Source organism: Cervus canadensis, chromosome 26, assembly GCF_019320065.1.
Source record: "Cervus canadensis isolate Bull #8, Minnesota chromosome 26, ASM1932006v1, whole genome shotgun sequence".
In the NCBI taxonomy this organism is placed as follows: Eukaryota; Metazoa; Chordata; class Mammalia; order Artiodactyla; family Cervidae; genus Cervus; species Cervus canadensis.
This window is the reverse complement of record NC_057411.1, coordinates 33,122,757-33,142,825: the sequence shown is the minus strand read 5'-3', so window position 1 is coordinate 33,142,825 and position 20,069 is coordinate 33,122,757. Positions and strand designations below refer to the sequence as shown.

The 20,069-nt window shown below is 43.2% G+C and overlaps 1 protein-coding gene and 1 non-coding gene across 2 annotated transcripts in view; one reads left to right on the top strand and one right to left on the bottom strand.

Annotated features, from left to right (window-relative positions):
* Positions 1-20,069, top strand: part of RASGEF1B (RasGEF domain family member 1B) — a 623,896-nt gene that overhangs the window by 207,542 nt on the left and 396,285 nt on the right. The gene's annotated exons all lie outside the window — the stretch shown is intronic.
* LOC122428536 lies at positions 13,068-13,174 on the bottom strand. Its single transcript, XR_006265754.1, has one exon. It is a non-coding gene; the product is annotated as a U6 spliceosomal RNA (small nuclear RNA).

Genomic DNA, 20,069 nt, shown 5'->3' with positions numbered 1-20,069 from the left:
TATCTCTGGGGAGTTTAGGAGGTTCCATACACTTCTGATGATGGGGTTTGGAAACCCCTTTCTAAGTGCATAGGAGTAAAGAGTCTGGTAGGAATAACTGGATGTGAAAATATAAAATTAATGACCAAATGTCCTGCTGGTTCAGATGGTAAAGAAACTGCCTGCAATGTGGGAGACCCCGGTTTAGTCCCTGGGTCAGGTAGATCCCCTGGAGGAGGGCATGGCAACCCACTCCAGTATTTTTGCCTGGAGAATTCCATGGACAGAAGAGCCTGACAGGCTACAGTTCGTAGGATCTCAGAGTCAGACACGACTGAGTGACTCAGACTTTCACTTTCATGATCTTACAAGTTTCATGCCCCTTGTCGTGAATGTCTCTATAAACATGGAGAGTTTGAACAGCGACAGGTTGCCTCCTTCACTTAAGTCATGAGTTAAAAGTCCTTGATGAAATTGGGAAGGTTTCCAGCGGGAGAGCCAAGCCTGTGGTGTTGGCGTGGAGTGCTGGACGGCAGACAGCTCCCTCACCCAGACCAACCTGGCCCGAGCTTTTGCTACTTGTTCCATGTTTTGAATAGATTAGTGTCTCTCTTGAGTGCATATGTATTTCATCATTCACTCATATCTGGCTTTCTCTAGCCCTTCATTTTACCTTATTTCACGTTTTCATAGTGTTGCATTGTATGAAGACGTGCATTGTGTATGTCTTAGTTTTTAATATTTATCCCGTTTATCATTGACTTAATAACTGGCAGTTGCCAGCCTCCCTTATGACATATCCAAAGATGTATGATGGTCTCTGGCTTGGTCAAGGCCACTGTCCTTACCTGACGGTGTCTGACTTGAAAATGAAGATACATTTGCGGGCAGGTTTCCCACCGGCCCCCACCCCCGGCCACTCCCAGCATTGACTTCATTATTCCCTTTTGTATACCCACTGCTCTAGTCAAACTGGATTAGGAACTTTTTCCCAAACACCGCCCTCACCCTTTACGCTTTCCTCTTAGTTACTACATCTGTCTGAAATTACTCATCGACATTTTTCATCTGTCAAACTCTAATCCAGTGTTGAAAGGCTAGTTGATCTTGAGGAGATTAAACAGGAAATTGTAGCAACATTTCACCTGCTTCCTTCTCTTCCTTTCTACTTGTCTACCACATAACCATGGCTGAGTGACTAAACAACCACCACCACAACCACACAATCATACACAAAACTAGCAACCTCGTCTTCGTCATAACGTCCCTAGAGCTTTTCACGCCTTGGTTACCTTCTAGGTTTACAGCAGTTGTTGTATACTGTAAGTTCTCTATCAAATTACAAACTTGTCAAGGAAGAAAGCCCCACATCGTAGTCACCACACACTTAATTCACGGTCCATTCTCCTCTGTCTTTCCCCTCCTCAGTTTCCACTGTACTTTGTATATAGTAGATATTTAGACAAATATTAGATTATCTTGAAGATAAATTTCATTATTAAAATGAAATAAGATCAAAGCATGCAATATGCATGTTAAAAACTCTCTGAAGTGGGAAGTTAAAGAAGGTGAAAGAATCAGGGGCTTTTGTTTTTAAAATCATTTAAATGAAAATAATGTTAGTAGTATATCTAGTGACACAGTAAAAAGGCCTGTCTCTGACCCTCATGTCAGAGTTTTGGGAAACACACTCTGATGTGGAGGTTTGTGTGTGAGAAGTTTCCTGGGGAGACCACCCCCCAGTGTGAGGCCAACACCTCGAGGGAGGGAGGAGGGAGAAACAGGACGCAGGCTCAGCTGATCCCCCAGAGAGTTCTGGAACTGGCCATCACTGCAGAGCTGGTCCGTCTCATGTCCAGAGGGCTCAGTCTTTACACAGTAAGTCCCCTACATACCAACCTTGAAGTTGTGAGCTTTCAAAGATGCGAACGTGCGTCCCATCAGTGGCAGGCGTGAGTGAAACTATAGCCTGCCCTCCGTCTCCTCTTGCTGACGATCCTTCAGCTCTACCGTCTCCCACCTCCTCTCTTCCTCCAGTCAGGAGCTCCGCTTGCCTGGACACTCGATGCTAGCCCCTGTATGCCAGCTGTTGTGCTGTACTGTAAGATTAAAAATGTTCTCTTTATTTTTTGTGCTTGTTTATTATGTATTATTTGCACAGAGTTGGACATGACTGCAGTAGCTTAGCATAGCACAAACATCTCTATGTTTATACTGTTATTTTTGTTTGAACTTTTCAGTTTTGATATTGTCTCTTGATGTCTGCTACAGGAACCGATGACTTAGTTTTCTTCTATCTCCTGTCTTTGTCTCCCTGGCCCTATTTTTCAATACATACTTTCTCTGATGTCTTCCAGATAGGGTTATGTCCTAAAGTTGTGGTTTATATTGTTGACCCTATGTTACTGTCATTTATAGCTGAGCCGTGTGCTATGTTATGATTGCATTTACTTTTCTATGTAACTTTTAGGGAGTTTTTGGAGTTAATAATTATCAGAAACTCTATGCCTCAATTTCTCCAACTGTAAAATGGGGATATTAACTGTACCTATCTCATAGAGTAGTCAGAATTATATAGATTTTAATTAGTTTTCACTGACTTTGTGTTTCATATGCGTGCTTGCTAAGTCAGTTCTGTCATGTCCAACTCTTTGCGACCCTATGGACTGTAACCCCTCAGGCTCTTCTATCCATGGGATTTCCCAGGCAAGAATACTAGAGTGGGTTACTCTGGGGGATCTTCACAACCCAGGGATTGAACCCAAATCTCCTGCATTGACAGGTGGTTTCACTGGGTTACCTGGAAAGCCCCTTGTTTTTTTTTTTTTTAATCAGCCCCTAATTCAGCTCAGACTTTCTAATGGAACTGTAAATATGCTCAAAACACTTCATCACATGTTAAGTGCTCAATCAATAAGGGCTTAAAAATATGCATGGTTAATACTCATGAATCCCAGAATAATTTAATTGAGAGAAGAATGCATTCAGAATTGGGAGGCCTGGTTCAAGGTCTGGATCTGCCCGTATCTAGCTGTATGACCTTGGGCTGGCATAGTTGAATTGAAGTTTTATAATGTGCAAATAAGAGAATTGGATTAGATAATCCCTAGGGTCTCCTCCAGGTCTGGGACTCCATTAATGAAATAAAGGATGTGCAGAAAATATCAAACAAATTAAGGTTATAGTGGTATTGGCTTCCACCAATTTTGGAACCACCTCTAGAAGACCTGTTAACAACCTCCGTCTGGCAAGAGTATGGAGCTATCACTCACACTGTGATAAAGAACATTGCTTAGTCATTTGATTGGAGCAGTTGTCCCACCCGTGGGACACCTGGTTGTAATTTAAGGAGCCACCACTACATGTCGCTATAGCTTACGTAACTAGAAGGTCAGGAGGCACTCCGGTGGCCTCCAAGCCTCAGAATTACCCTGTGGTTGGTCTTCTTACAGAGTTAGAACTACACATTCGCAGTACTTATGCATCTAGAACACTTAGATGGAAATTAAAGGATTTAAAAGGAAGACTGTAATACCTTCCAAATTCTTCCACTTGCTGTTCCCTCAAATACTATTTCTACATGTCTAGGTACTGATGTAAACTGAGTAAGTGTTAATCGCTCAGTTGTGTCTGACTTTTTGCGACCCCATGGGCCTCCAGGCTCCTCTGTCCATGCGATTCTCCAGGCAAGAATACTGGGGTCTGTAGCCATTCCCTTTTCCAGGGGATCTTCCTAATTCAGGGATCGAACCTGGGTCTCCCACTTTGCAGGCAGATTCTTTACCATCTGAGCCACCATCAAGTGGTATTTAAAGGAATTCCTAACTGAGCAATTCCTAGACTGTTTGGCTTGCAAAGTGAAAGTGAAAGTCGCTCAGTTGTGTCCCACTTTTTGCGACCCCGTGGACTATACAGTCCGTGGAATTCTCCAGGTCAGAGTACTGAGTGGGTAGTATTTCCCTTCTCCAGGGGATCTTCCCAACCCGAGATCAAACCCAGGTCTTCCACATTGCAGACTGAACCGTAAGGGAAGCCCAAGAATACTGGAATGGGTCGTCTGTCCCTTCTTCAGCAGATCTTCCCAACCCAGGAATCAAGCCAGGGCCACCTGCATTGCAGGCAGATTCTTTACCCACTGAGCTATCAGGGAAGCCTGTACCTTTTTGTTATTTTTCTCCCCTAAAAGTAAAGAGATTAAGCTACAGAAGGGAAATATGAAATCTTTTTGTTTCCTGGTTCTTGCTTCTGTTTTCTCTCTAAGCTTCTCTGGAATCATACATACTTAACTGTATTTCACTGATTTTATGAAAATGTACACATATTTTTCATGTTTTAGCTTTTATGAAATTGTGATGCTTCATAGGGTCAATGACAACATATGATTAGCAGCACTTTTTCCTTTTTAGTGATGTCTTATGATCGATGATGTCTTTCATGTGATAAAATATTGTATCTTGTGTTGTGGTGTATCCATCTTCATTTACTGGGGCTTCCCAGGTGGCCCAGCAGTAAAGAACGTGTCTGCCAGTGCAAGAGGCATGGGTTTAATCCCTGGGTTGGGAAGATCCCCTGGAGAAAGAAATGGCAATCCATTCTGTATTTTTGCCTGGGAAATCCCATGGATAGAGAAGCTTGGTGGGCTACAGTCCATGGAGTTGCAAAGAGTCAGACATGATTTAATGCTGAACTAACCAACAATAGTCTTAATTTATCAGTGTTCAGTGCTGCATTAAAAGTTATTTGACAGGTAAACTTCCTTTTCCAGTCAAGTTATTTTAGGAGCTCAAACTGGAAGAGAGAGCAATGTTTCTTGAATGTTCACCGGTGTTGGAGCTGTGGGCTGTGTGTTTATGATTGTATTTAATCCTTGCTATGCTGTGAAGTGGGGGTTTTTTTTGTTTCCATTTTACAGTAGAGGAAACTGAGGCCCAGAAAGCTCAGTAACTTGTACAAAGTCATGTTGCTGGTGAGGAGCGCTGCTGAAGACAGTGTATCTATGTATTTTGGCTGTAAATCCTACGCTTTTTGTGCTTGCATGTTCACTTGCTAAGTCATCTCTGACTTTTTGGCGACCCCATGGACTGTAGCCCACCAGGCTCCTCTGTCCATGGGATTCTCCCAGCAAGAATACTGGCATAGGTTGCCATTTCCTCCTCCAGGGGATCTTGCCAACCCAGGGACTGAACCCATGCCTTCTGCATTGGCGGGTGGGTTCTTTACTCCTGAACCACTAGGGAGGCCCACACTTCTTTTACCATACTGCAAAGACATTGTAGGCAGGGGTGCTCAATCTTTTGGCACCAGGGGCTGGTTTCCACAGACCATGACAGGGGGAATCGTTTCAGGATGATTCAAGTTTATTACATTTATTGTGCGTTTTATTTCTGTTATTGTGACGTCAGCTCCACTTCAGACCATCAGGCATTAGATCCTGGAGGTTGGGGACCCCTATTTTAGGGCACACTGCCTCTCTTTAATACCAGGCATTTCTGACTTAGCCCATAGAACTCAGCCTTCTTTGAATAACTCACACTTGTTTTCTGACAGCCTTTAACAATGTTGAATCAAACAACATAGAAGTGTTTTTTTTTTTTTTTTTTTTCTGAATTCCGGACTCAGTCTTTGTGGTTAAGAGGATGGAGTGAGACTTGATGTATCTAAGATGAGAATAGCTTCTCGGTGGGGCTGTGGGCTCCGGGTGTCAGGGATGCTGGACAGGAGCCACGTGGGATCTAGCACAGCTACTTCAGGGCCTTTGGATTCCCTTAGTCTCCTGGCAGACCTCTCTAGGAAATAGTTTTCAAAATGCCTTGAATTAAAAGTATTTTCCCCAAGTCTCTAATGTACAGAAAGCTGGTTTATCAGCTTTCAGAATGTGACTCCCATCAGAGTGCAAAGCGCCCTGGAGATGCAGGCTGTGTGCCACATGTACGTGGTAGGAAGAATTTAGTCTCTCTTGGCTTAACTTTCCACGGGGCAGGGCCGAGAAAAGGGCAAATTCCTTTTGCACATATCTTTGCTCTGACGGTCTCCCGTATGCAGATGGCACCCGCTGGCAGTCAGGAAGGAGGGGAGGGTGGGAGGCAGCGTACATCATAATCATCATTGTTTTTGCACAGGCCCAGGTAGGCTGAATTTTCACTTCTCAGCAACTCTCAGAAATTGCTGAACCACATTTCATTCTAATTCCCCACCTCATGTCCTGAAGGGCATTGGTTGTCTGCAGACTGCACTTGTGTTTTCCACTTTTATTTTATTCCACCGTCCTTTTTATTTCAAGTTCTCATTTGTAAATCTGAAAACAAAACATTAGCAATCTGTCAGAGGTTCAGTTTCATTCATTTGTCTAGGGATTTATCATCAAAATGTTCCTCTTATATCAGTAACTTGGGGGTCTTATGATGATGAATAATCTGTGATTCTACTTTGCAAGGATTTCTCGAATAGAGGACATGTGACTATAACATGTACAGGAGATAATAGTAAAAAATTCAAGGTCACTAAGAGATGAGTTGATTATTTTAAGTTCCTTGGCTTAAAGACAGTACTATTTGCTGAAGCAATTTTGAAATGATGTGTTTAACCTTTCATCTCTTAAAGCCAGCCCATCTCTGTTGGGCTTCCCTGGTGGCTCAGATGGTAAAGAATCTGGCCACAATCCAGGAGACACAGAAGACTCAGGTTCAATCCCTGGGTCAGGAAGATCTCCTGGAGAAGGAAATGGCCACCCACTTCAGTATTCTTGCCTGGAGAATTCCATAGACAGAGCAACCTAGTGGTCTACAGTCCATGGGGTCACAAAGAGTCAGATATAACTCTATTATATGTTATCTGGATGAAAACCATTGGATAAAACCTACTTGCACCTCTTCAGAGCTATCCATCCATTTTATAGAGATTTTGCTCTTGGAAGGAAGGCCAAATGACTAGCAGGAGACTTTTCATTTTATCAGGAATTTTTGAACCTTCCAATGTGAAACTCATGAAAGTTATGTGGTAACATACAAGAATAGAAGTCAACCTTTATTTTCCTGAATACTAAAATCAAGGATCATCTTTCATCCTCACCTTATGTGATGTCTTGACTGCTTTCACTTATTTATTTAAATATTCATCTCTTCAATTTTTCAGCAAATATTTATTGACCGGTAGCTATGTGCCGTGTGTGTGTGAGTACTCGGTCACTCAGTTGTGTCCAACTCTTTGCGACCCTATGGACTTTAGCCTGCCAGGCTCCTCTGCCCGTGGAATTTTCCAGGCAAGAATACTGGAGTGGGTTACTGTTTCCTTCTCCAGGGGATCTTCCCAACCCAGAGATCGAACCCACATCTCTTATGTCACTTGAATTGGCAGGCAGGTTCTTTACCACTAGTGCCACTATGTACCATATGTTGTCAATAACACAGAATCCCTGCCTTTGGGGATTTATTGCAAAATTCAGACTTAAATTCAAGAAAATAGGGAAAACCACTAGACCATCCAGGTATGATTATACAGTGGAAATCCCTTATGATTTTACAGTGGAAGTGACAAATAGATTCAAGGGATTAGATCTGATAGAGTGCCTGAAGAACTATGGACAGAGGTTCGTGACATTGTACAGGAGGCAGTGATCAGGACCATCCCCAAGAAAAAGAAAGGCAAAATGGTTGTCTCAGGAGGCCTTACAAATTGCTGAGAAAAGAAGAGAAGCTAGAGGCAAGGGAGAAAAGAAACGATATACCCATTTGAATGCAGAGTTCCGAAGAATAGCAAGGAGAGATAAGAAAGCCTTCCTCAGTGATCAATGCAAAGAAATAGAGGAAGACAAGAGAATGGGAAAGACTAGAGATCTCTTCAAGAAAATTAGAGATACCAAGGGAAAATTTCATGCAAAGATGGGCTCAATAGAGGACAGAAATGGTATGGAACTAACAGAAGCAGAAGATATTAAGAAGAGGTGGCGAGAATACACAGAAAAACTGTATAAAAAATTTTCATGACCCAGATAACCATGATGGTGTGATCACTCATCTAGAGCCAGACATCCTGGAATGTGAAGTCAAATGGGTCTTAGAAAGAATCACTACAAACAAAGCTAGTGGAGATGATGGAATTCTAGTTGAGCTATTTCAAATCCTGAAAGATGATGCTGTGAAAGTGCTGCACTCAAGATGCCAGCAAATTTGGAAAACTCAGCAGTGGCCACAGGACTGGAAAAGATCACCAGTCCCAAAGAAAGGCAATCCCAAAGAATGCTCAAACTACCGCACAATTGCACTCATCTCACATGCTAGTAAAGTAATGCTCAAAATTCTCCAAGCCAGGCTTCAGCAATACGTGAACCGTGAACTTCCAGATGTTCATACTGGTTTTAGAAAAGGCAGAGGAACCAGAGATCAAACTGCCAACATCAGCTGGATCTTCAAAAAAGTAAGAGAGTTCCAGAAAACCACCTATTTCTGCTTTATTGACTATGCCCAAGCCTTTGACTGTGTGGATCACAATAAACTGTGGAAAATTCTTCAAGAGATGGGAATACCAGACCACCTGACCTGCCTGTTGAGAAACCTGTATGCAGGTCAGGAAGCAACAGTTATAACTGGACATGGAACAACAGACTGGTTCCAAATAGGAAAAGGAGTACATCAAGGCTGTATATTGTCACCCTGCTTATTTAACTTTTATGCAGAGTACATCATGAGAAACACTGGGCTGGAGGAAGCACAAGCTGGAATCAAGATTGCTGGGAGAAATATCAATAACCTCAGATATTCTGCAGATGACACCACCCTTATGGCAGAAAGTGGAGAAGAACTAAAGAGCCTCTTGATGAAAGTGAAAGAGGAGAGTGAAAAAGTTGGCTTAAAGCTCAACATTCAGAAAACTAAGATCATGGCATCTTGTCTCATCACTTCATGGCAAATAGATGGGGAAACAAAGGAAAACAGTGGCTGACTTTATTTTTCTGGGTTCCAGAATCACTGCAGGTGGTGATTGCAGCCATGAAATTAAAAGAACTTACTCCTTGGAAGGAAAGTTATGACCAACCTAGACAGCATATTAAAAAGCAGAGACATTACTTTGTCAACAAAGGTCCATCTAGTCAAGGCTATGGTTTTTCCACTAGTCATGTATGGGTGTGAGAGTTGGACTATAAAGAAAGCTGAGTGACGAAGAATTGATGCTTTTGAACTGTGGTGTTGGAGAAGCCTCTTGAGGGTCCCTTGGACTGCAAGGAGATCCAACCAGTCCATCCTAAAGGAGATCAGTCCTGGGTGTTCACTGGAAGGACTGATGCTGAAGCTGAAACTCCAATACTCTGGCCACCTGATGTGAAGAGCTGACTCATTAGAAAAGACCCTGATGCTGGGAAAGACTGAGGGCTGGAGGAGAAGGGGACGACAGAGGTTGAGATGGTTGGATGGCATCACCGACTAGATGGCCATGGGTTTGGGTGGACTCTGAGGGTTGGTGATGGACAGGGAGGCCTGGCATGCTGCGATTCATGGGGTCACAAAGAATCGGACACGACCGAGGGACTGAACTGAACTGAATCACTTTGCTATACAGCAGAAATTAACACATTATAAATCAACTATACTTCAGTAAAATAATTTTTAAAAAAGAATAAACATCTTTCATCTAGTAGTTGAAGCCATAGAAGTGGATGGACTATGTTTTATATTCAACACGTTAAAAAAAATCTACTATATACGAGTCATTGTGAACATGGGAATGTGTGAATTGTGAATTCACATTGTGAATAGGAATATGTGTATAGCATGGCCATCTGGCTTCCAGAGTTCTCTGGGGCAAAGGACATAATCAAATAAATGCACTATAATATGAGAATGGTTATTAATAGAAATGTGTTCAAGGTATAGAAGTGGCACAAAGGAAAAAGAGATCACATAAGCAGAATGGAAGACACTGAAAAGAAGAAAGCCAGGCTCAGAAATGAGTAGAACTTCTTCAAGGAATATGAAAAGCTTCATAGATTTGCTTGTTATTTCTTCAAGGCATATGTCATATCTCATTCATCAATATACTCTCCACAGAACCCAGCCTAATGTCTGCAACGTAAGTGTTCAGTAATGTTTGTTGAATAAATGGGCCCAGGGCAGTTGGAAAGACATGAAAAAAAAAAAAAGTGAAGCATGGGATTTCCCCAAGCCCTGGGGAACACTTTAATCATCTCTTATTAGCCTTTCACATGGAGAGCTTGTGCAGGTGGATCTCAAAATAAACTGAAGAAATGAAGATGCAGCAATTTGGAACTAGGATAAGGACTGCATCTGTCAGTCCTGTAATTATGAAAGGTGCTTGTGGCAAGCTAGATCTTTTATTTTTATTTCTGGTGTGCAGTAAAAATTGTGTAGCCATTGATTTCCTGTCAAACCATCCCTTAGAGTGCTTGAGATAATGCCACATCACCATTCATTGATCAATGACAGTGCTGGGCTTTTAAACAGGAACCCATCCCACTGAGCCCTGCAGCCTCCATTCTTGCTGTGTGTCCATTTAAATGATTTGTAACAGCCAGGAATTATGAGAATGTCTTTCTTTGTTGACCTTCCCCCTTCTCTCCTCCCCACCCACTAAATTTACAAGTTAGTATTGCATCAGCTTGGATTCTAGATTAACATATTGTTTTTTCAGAAGACAGATCTATGTAGGTACACATTAGTACACAGAATTACTGTGAAAAAAAAAAGAGGAAGACACTGTGTGAAAACCTCATGATGAAAGATATTCCTACCACTCTGCCAGTAAGAATCTCTCCAAGGGCTGAGCACTTCAGTTTCACTGCCCAAGACTGACCGTGTTTCTTTACTGTCTTACCTGAGAATTTTGAACGAGGGAATCTTTTTTTTTTTTAATTTAATTTTATGTATTTTTATTTTGGCCTGTGATGGGTCTTCATTGCTGCTCATGCTTTTCTCTAGTTGTGGTGAGTAGGAGTAACTCTCGAGTTGCAACATGCTAGCTTCTCATTGCAGTGGCGTGTCTTATTGCAGAGTACAGGCTCTAGGGCTGTGGGCTTCAGTACTTGTGGCTCAGTAGTTGCAGTTCCCGGGCTTTAGAGCACAGGCTCAGTAGTTGTGGTTCTAGGGCTTAGTTGCTCTGAGGCCTGTGGGTTCTTCCTGGATCAGGGATCGAACCCATGTCTTCTGCTTTGGCAGACAGATTCTTTACCACTGAGCCACCAGGGAAGCCCTGAAGGGGGGAATCTTATTATCAATACCAATGGTGCTTTATTACTTTTTTTTTTTCTTTTTCTTTTTATTTTTTTTTTTTCCAGTGGGTTTTGTCATTTTCCCCACATAACTTTTTTTTTAGTTGATATGTTATGTTTTCATTTTTATCCAGTTCAGGATATTTTATTTCCTTTTTTTTTTTTTGCTCACACAGCAGGCGGGATCTTAGTTCCTCAAACAAGTATTGAACCTTTGCCCCCTGCACTGGCAGCATGGACTTTTAACCACTGGGCCACCGGGGCCTAACAGTACTTTTTAACCACCCACCCTACGCCCTCCAAAGTAACTAAATATGCTATGTTTTTCATCGTTTTCTCTAGATGACATGAAGTTTTTCCAAGTTAATTTCCCTCCCCCCCCCCCCCCCCCCCGACTGTATTCTCTCTCTAGCTGCTTGAAATATCATGCTTTTCTAGAGGATGAGCTATTGCAGCCTCTGGAATATTTTCTCAATAATTCAGACCTGAAAGCATAACCATGTGTGTTGAAAGTGATCATTCATATCACTTTTCTCTCCTCTCAAAGACTGCACAGTTTCACAGTATGAGTCATTATCCACCTAGTTCAGCCAGGGGCATGAGAATTTGTTAGCATACGATAGACCAGAGATCATTCGAGGGAGGAGGGGCCAGTCCCTCCTCCCTGGCCCCAGCCACTTGCTCTTCTAGATCCCAGGCTTCAAGTAACCTTGTAGCTTTCCTCTGCTTCCTCACGCACCATTGTGAACTTTAGTGGCACAGGTGTGTGTGTGTGTTAGTCACTCAGCTGTGTCTGACTCTTTGTGACCCCATGGACTCTAGCCTGCCAGGCTCCCCTGCCCATCGGATTTCCCAGGCAAGAATACTGGAGTGTGTTGTCAGTTCCTTCTCCAGGGGGTCTTGCCAACCCTGGGATCAAACCTGGGTCTCCCACATTACAGGCAGATTCATTACCATCTTGGTGGCCAGGGAAGCCCAGCGGCACAGATACAGCCCTGTAAATAGGCATTTGTGAAGTCTGTAGAGTAAGAACGGCTGGAGACAAAGCTGGAGAAGAAGTCCATAATGCTCTGAAATAATAGTAACTACTATTTTTGGAGCACACATCCTCTTAAATTCTTACCAAATACTCTCAGGTAAGCTGTCTTGTTTCCATTTTCAGTTCAGTTCAGTCACTTAGTCATGTCCGACTGTCTGAGACCCTGTGGTCTGCAACACTCCAGGCTTCCCTGTCCATCACCAATTCCTGAAGCTTGCTCAAGCTCATGTCCATTGGTGATGCCGTCCAACCATCTCATCCTCTGTCGTCCCCTTCTCTTCCTGCCTTCAATCTTTCCCAGCATCAGGGGCTTTTCCAATGAGTCAATTCTTCACATCAGGTGGCCAAAGTATTGGAGTTTCAGCATCAGCATCAGTCCTTCCAATGAACACTCGGGACTGATCTCCTTTAGGATGGACTGGTTGGATCTCCTTGCAGTCCAAGGGACTCTGAAGAGTCTTCTCCAACACCACAGTTCAAAAGCATCAATTCTTCAGTGCTCAGCTTTCTTTATAGTCCAACTCTCACATCCATACATGACTACTGGAAAAAACCATAGCTTTGACTAGATGGACCTTTTTTGGCAAAGTAATGTCTCTGCTTTTTAATATGCTGTCTAGGTTGGTCATAGCTTTTCTGCAAGGAGCAAGTGTCTTTTAATTTAATGGCTGCAGCCACCATCTGCAGTGATTTTGGAGTCCAAAAAAAATAAAGTCTGTCACTGTTTTCCTTTGTTTCCCCATCTATTTGCCATGAAGTGATAGGACCGGATGCAATGATCTTAGTTTTCTGAATGTTGAGTTTTAAGCCAGCTTTTTTTTTTTTACTCAAAAAAATATGGAATGCTTCACGAATTTGCCTGTCATCCTTGCGCGGGGGCCATGCTAATCTTCTCTGTATCGTTCCAATTTTAGTATATGTGCTGCCGAAGAGAGCACTTAAGCCAGCTTTTTTTTACTATCCTTTTTCACTTTTATCAAGATGCTCTTTAGTTCCTCTTTGCTTTCTGCCATTAGGGTGGTGTCATCTGCATATCTGAGGTTACTGATATTTCTCCCAGCAATCTTGATTCCAGCTTGTCCTATCCAGCCCAGCATTTCTCAATATATACTCTGCCTATATGTTAAATAAGCAGGGTGACAATAAACAGCCTTGATGTACTCCTTTTCCAGTGTGGAACCAATTTGTTGTTCCATGTCTGGTTCTAACTGTTGCTTCTTGACCTGCATACAGATTTCTCAGGAAATCTGTTTGCATTTTACAGATAAGGAATTGAGGCTCAGAATTTAAATCATGAGCTCTAGCCACATAACATGTGCAGAGCCAGAATTTGAGCGTGTATCCTTTCCATCCAGCTACCCTGCTTCCAAGAGGGACACCTTTGGCCTGGTCATGCTTTTCTGTGAGCATCTTTTAGAAGAAGGGCATCAAGTTGCTAAGAGATAATCACTATGGCTTTTTTCTCTGTTCTTTTGAAGACAGGTGATGACATGCTAGGGCTTCCCAGGTGGTTCAGTGGTAAAGAGTTCACCTGCCAATGCAGGAGACACGGGTTTGATCCTGAGATCAGGAAGATCCCCTGGAGTAAGAATGGCAGCCTTCTCCAGTATTCTTGCCTGAAAAATCTCGTGAACAGAGGAGCCTGGCAGGCTACAGTCTATGGGGTCGCAAAGAGTCAGACACGACTGTGTGACTGAGCGCGTGCATGCGCGCGCACACACACACACACACACACACACACACACACACATGGTGATATGCCAAGGTGGATGGGAATGGAGAGGAAGACAACAAGGAGGATGAAACTCCAGATATTGGTGGCAGCCAGGAGTTGGTAAAAGATGCGATTTCTTTCCTGTTCACTTCAAACATGAGTACTAGGAGTCAGGAACTGAGAATAAGTTTAGTGACCACACTTGCATTACACAGTCTTAGGGACAAAGGAGAATCAGAATAATTAATTTGGAGTAAAATCCTTGTTTATGACCAAAACTCGTGTGTGCTAGCCATTTGGAGGGTCTGCTCTGACCTCCTCAAGGAATTAATGCGTCCCAGGAAAGTCTGCAGCCCTGTATTGTGTGGGCAAAATGAAACTTCCTCCTGTGAGCTCTTTTCTCTCTTCTGCGGTGCTTACTTTGGCTTTACCTTGTGCCAGACCTGAAAATCTGGAGCTGTCAGCTCTAGTCCAGCCCCCGCGGAGCCCAGTGGCAGGGTTCCAATTCCTTGCGGTGGCGAATGTGAAGAAGTGCTGTGTGTGGGGTAATATTTATGGCTTTGTCAGCTGTTGGCACCGTAGCAACGGACTCAAGAATGGCCAAAGGAGCTTTAGTGATGATGAGTGTTTGTTTAGAATGATAATCTAGGGAACTGAGCTCTAGGCTCTCATCAGCAGGCCCGTCCTGGTTGGGAACATTCCCTAAAAGAAATTCTTGGTTCAGCAGTTAGCCCCAGGTCAAGTGTGACCAAAGATGACGATGTACATTTGCAGTGGAGATGCTGTCTATCCCAGAAAGTCCTTCATCTGCCCACACCCTTGTGTGTGATAGGCATTTTCTTTTCCTCCTGTGTGATCCATCTGAAGATGTGGGTGATTTAAGGGACTTGTGTCTTTTTTACACTCTGCCCTGGCTCCATGACTCAGGGTCACTTGATCATCACCCTGACCTTAGTGTTAGTATTTCTGAAGAGTGAGACAGAGCTAAATCTATCCAAGTATCAGTAGGGTTAACTGTATACAAAGTGTTTTAAAGTATATGATTTTCATCTCATCCTTGTAAACTTCCACGTGGGGAAGAAAAAATTTATTATAGTCTTTGAAGATGGAAGTCAGTGATTTAATTAAGTTGCAAGAATAATAAGTGGAATCAGGACTACAGGTAGGCATTTCTGATTCCTGGATCTGTACCTTGGAGTAGACAAGTTATAGCTTGCTGGCCAAATCTGGCCACTGTCTGTTTTTGTACAACCTGAAAGCACAAAGTTTTCACATTTTTAAATAGTTGGGAGAAAAATAACAAAAGAAGAATATGTCCTGACACATAGCATAGGTAATTCAAATTTCAGTGTCTAAAAATTAAACTTGTATTGGAACACAGACGCATTTATATATTTAGGCATTGTCTGTGATTCCTGTTAAACTACAATGACAGACTTAGAGTTGCTGTGACAGAGACCTTATGGCCCACGGCACCTAAAATATTTTGTAAAGGAAAAGTTTGTCAGCCCCTGTAATAGATGATCAATGAATAGAAACCCATGGAACAGTCTCTCTGCACTAGTCTGCTAAGGCTACATAAAAAGTCCCATGAACTGGGTGGCTTCAAACAACAGACATTTATGGTCTCCCAGTTCTGGAGGCTGGAAGTCCACAATTGAGGCATTGGCAGAGCTATGCTTCCTCTGAGACTCTGAGTAGACTCCTTCTTTGCCTCTTCCTAGCTCCTGGTGGTGGCCCAGAGTCCTTGGTGTTCCTTTGTTTGCATCTGTGTCCATCTAGTCAATTTCTGCCTCCATCACCAGGTGGGTGTCCTCACCTCATCATCTTCTGTGACTGTCTGTGTCCAGATTTCCCCTTTTTGAAAGGACACCAGATATATTGTATTGTTGTTGTTTAGTCACTAAGTTGTGTCTACTCTTAGGACCCAAAGGACTGTAGCCAACCAGGCTCCTCTGTCCATGGGATTTCCCAGGCAAGAGTACTGGAGTGGATTTGCCATTTCCTTCTCAGGAGATCTTCCCAACCCAGGGAATGAACCCACATCTCCTGCATTGGCAGGCAGAGTCTTTACCACTGAGCCACCTCAGAAGCTGCTATATTGGATTAGGACTCCCTCTAATGACTTCATCTTACCTGAATCATCTGCAAAGACCCTAATTCCAAACAGGGTCACATTTCCAGGTACCAGGGGTTATGACATCAGTGTCTCTTTTCGGGGGACACAATACACCTTATAGCACTTTTCCCAGCGTAGGGTGTCATTCACACATTATCATCGCTCTTCCTTATTCCTCCCTTTGTACCTCCTTCCCTGCTTCTTCCCCCACCCTCTTGCATCCCGTATTCACTAGACATTCAACAAACATTTATGCAGTCATTACAGTGTCCTCACCGCTACGCCCATCACTGTGCTAAAGTATAGTGTACAAAAGTGATTGAGTGTTGGCTTCTGGCCTCAGTGAGCTAGCAGTGCATGATCAGCTGTCTGTGATAAGTCCTCTCAGAGGGATTTGTGTAAGCAACAGTAGAGATTTGAAAGGATCTCTAGCTTTAAATTCTCAAATACTGAGCAATAATCTTTCAGAATAATTGATGTGGTCTTCTTTAACATACCACGGCTGTTGACTCAAAAATAACAGATGCTGATATCCTTAGAATTGTGGAGTTTCCTTACTGTTCTTTTAAAAGTCAGAAGCCTTCAGCCCCTCATCTGCCTTTATTCCTTCAATCTCTCTTCTCTTCAGCACTGACCATGTCAGGATGGAGTGTCTGTTCTGGGAAAAAACAATGGAACGACCCTGAGGAGGGGCTCTGGCCTGGTTATGTTAAGTTGATGGCTTTTAGGGAAACTTAGCCGTGGCTTTGTGGGATGAGGCTGGACAGCACTCCGTGCCTCTTGTCCCTATACATGTGTTTTGTTGTGTCTTCTTTGAGGCTCTTTGTCACTCTGCTGTCTCCTCCTGGCACTAATTGGTTACATTCAAATGTAGTCATGAAGTGCGTGAAATATGCTCTGACAGCCTTTTCTCCCCTGGCCCCAGAACTCAGCATCTTGCTGGTCTTGTAGGATCCTCATGGGTATGAAGGCACAGCAAGGAAGGAGGTCCGTCCTCTCTGTGGGGGATTCTGGTGGGACTATTTGTGGACCGCATCCTCTGGTCCGATCGTATTATCTCTGTGCAGTTTGTCAACCATGGAGTTCCCTCTGCTCCCTGCAGATTCAGAGTTTCCTGCTGGTTCTCAAACCATAAGATGCTAACCTGATGGAAACATCAAAGATCCACTCCCTGTAGGAAGCGGGTGAGGGAACTGATGCTAAAAAGTAACGCCTCTTCTCCCAATGCTGTCCTCTTCCCAGAGTTCACAGTTGCTGCTGACCTTTGTATTCAGACTTTGTGTGCATATATATATATATATCTGTTCTACTTAGCCTTTTAAAGGAGCTTCTTTGATTTTTTTAAAAATTAAATTCACTATGAATGCCAAGATTCTTCAGCTTTTATAAATGGTGCAGAGTAAGAAGAAATTAATATTGACTTATTGGTAAAGAACCTCTGACATTGATATTGCGAGACTACAGTTACCGTGCTTTGTTAATTTTAACAGAATTTCACATTTTACCCTAATGCTCCCAGAGTTCAATTCCTGTGTCACAGTCTACCCCAGAAATACTTCTGAAGGCCAATGACCCAAATCTTGGCTTGACCACTTACTACTTAAGAAAACTGGGGCAGGTTGCTTAACCTGTCTGTTTTCTCACTGTCCTGAAATGAGTGAAACAGGTACTTTACAGGGATGTTTGGAAGTTCAAGTGAGACAGTGTGCATTAAAGGGCTTTAGAAATTGGAAGTTTTGTTTAAATGTCAGAAGGTATTATCACTACTGTCCTGATGAAAATTAATGCTATGGAAATTCTGGTCAGAGATACATTTTCTTCTTTTCTGTGACCTTAAAAGGCAGAGTTATCATTGCCACTAATTTGTTTTGGGTGTTTCTTAGACTGTGGGTTCTCAAGGTGTGATCTCCAGACCAGGAGCATGAACTTTACCTGAGAATGTGTTAGAAATGCAAGTTCTTGGACCCCACCTCAGACCTCCTGAATCAAAATCTGTAAGGTGGAGCCCAGCATCTGTGTCTTAACAGGAACTCCAGGTGATTCTCCTGGCACTAACGTTTGAGACCCACTGGCTTAGAGTTACACCCACCTGCGTGTGCGCAGGCTCTGATTTTGCTGATTTTTTAAAAATGGAAGTAGAGCTACTTGACAGTGTTGTGTTGGTTTCCACTGTACAAAGTGAATCAGCCGTATGTATACATACAGCCCCTCCCTCATGGACCTCCTCCCACCATCCCTGCCGCACCCCTCTAGGTCATCACAGGGCGCTGAGCTGATCTCCCTGTGCTATACACCAGCTCCCCGCTAGCTATTTATTTGACACATAGTAGTGTGTATATTTCAGTGCTTGTCTCTCAATTTGTCTCACCCTCTCCTTCCACCTGCCACGTCCACAAGTCTGTTCTCCATGTCTGCGTCTCTGTTCTTGCCCTGCAAATGGGTTCATCAGTACCATTTTTCTAGATTCATTAATACATGATGTTTGTTTTTCTCTTTTTGACTTACTTCACTGTGTAAGACAGACTCTGGGTTCAAACACACCACTGCAAATGACCCAATTTCAGTCCTTTTTATGGCTGAGTAATACTCCACTGCATATGTGTACCACATCTTCTTCATCCTTTCATCTGTCAGTGGACATTTAGATTGCTTCCATGTCCTGGCTATTGTAAACAGAGCTGCAGTGAACGCTGGCGTACATGTATCTCTATGAAAATACTACACTTGATCTTAGCCAAAAGGCCGAGAAGCGATTCTATGAAAATAGAACTACCATATGACCCAGTAATCCCACTGCTAGGCACATACCACCCCCCCCCCCTTTTTTTTAACCTGGCTTTTCTTTCAGACCTGGGAGGGATTCTGAAAGACAAATGTGTGCATCTAAGATTGAGTTGCCACCATCCGTTGACTTCCTAGAACACGCCTGCCTGACAGGTGTGCCATTTTTAGCGTTGACATCGATCCTACGAATGCAGGTCCTTAAAGCAGCCTGTTGGTTAAACACTACTTGTTGGGGATATGCTGGAGTTCCATAGCCATGCTCTCTACTTAAGTGCGTTAATAACAGTTGAATGAGATGACTGGTAAACTCTTCTGTGAGATTCAGTATAGCTCCTGCCGAGCTTGATTTGTATTCCGGCCACCCTTCAACATCAGGTGTCTTCCTCGCTCTAATAGTCTCTTGTCTTCTTCAAAGGAACCACTACCTCTTCATAAGTTGGGGCCCCTATCCTGAAGTGCTCTGACAGGTCATGGAAATAGCCAGTGGTTTCCCTCATGGTCTAGTGGTTAAGAATCTGCCTGCCAGTTCGGGGGACATTGGTTTGACCCCTGATCTGGGAAGATCCCACACGCCTCGGAGCAACTAAGCCCCAGTGCTGCAACTGCTGAGCCCAAGTGCCGCAACTGCTGAAGTCTGTGCTCCCTAGAGCTGTGCTCCGAAAGAGGAGAAGTCCCCACAATGAGCAGTCCTCGCACCGTGATGAAGAGTGGCCCCTGCACTCCGCAACTAGAGAAAGCCCTGGTGCAGCAACAAAGACCCATCACAGCCTAAGTAAATAAATAAATAAACTTTAAAAAAGTGAAATAGCCAGGTGCCCCGCTGCACACCCTGTACTTCCCCATCATACCCCGGGATTGCAGCTATGCTGTGGCTGTCCTGACAGTTAGATGGACGGTAGTTACCTTATACTGAAAACAGAACTCTAAAGGTAATTAAGACAGAAGTGAGAAAGTGGTGGGAAAAACCGTAGGGAAATCATGGTGCTCTCGGGCTGATCCATAAGGGCAGAGGTGCATCGTAGGTGTTCAATAAATACTTACAGAATAAATGAATGAGGGCAGAATTTTGTGTTTCGGAAGTGATCCTGCCTACTTCACTTATGAGCATCTATCTTATTCCAAAGGAGCAGACATTATGCCTTGATTGAGTGAACTATTAGATATGTTTAGTTTTAAATGCAGACATAAATAGATTTGATCTTTCCATGGTTCGAAT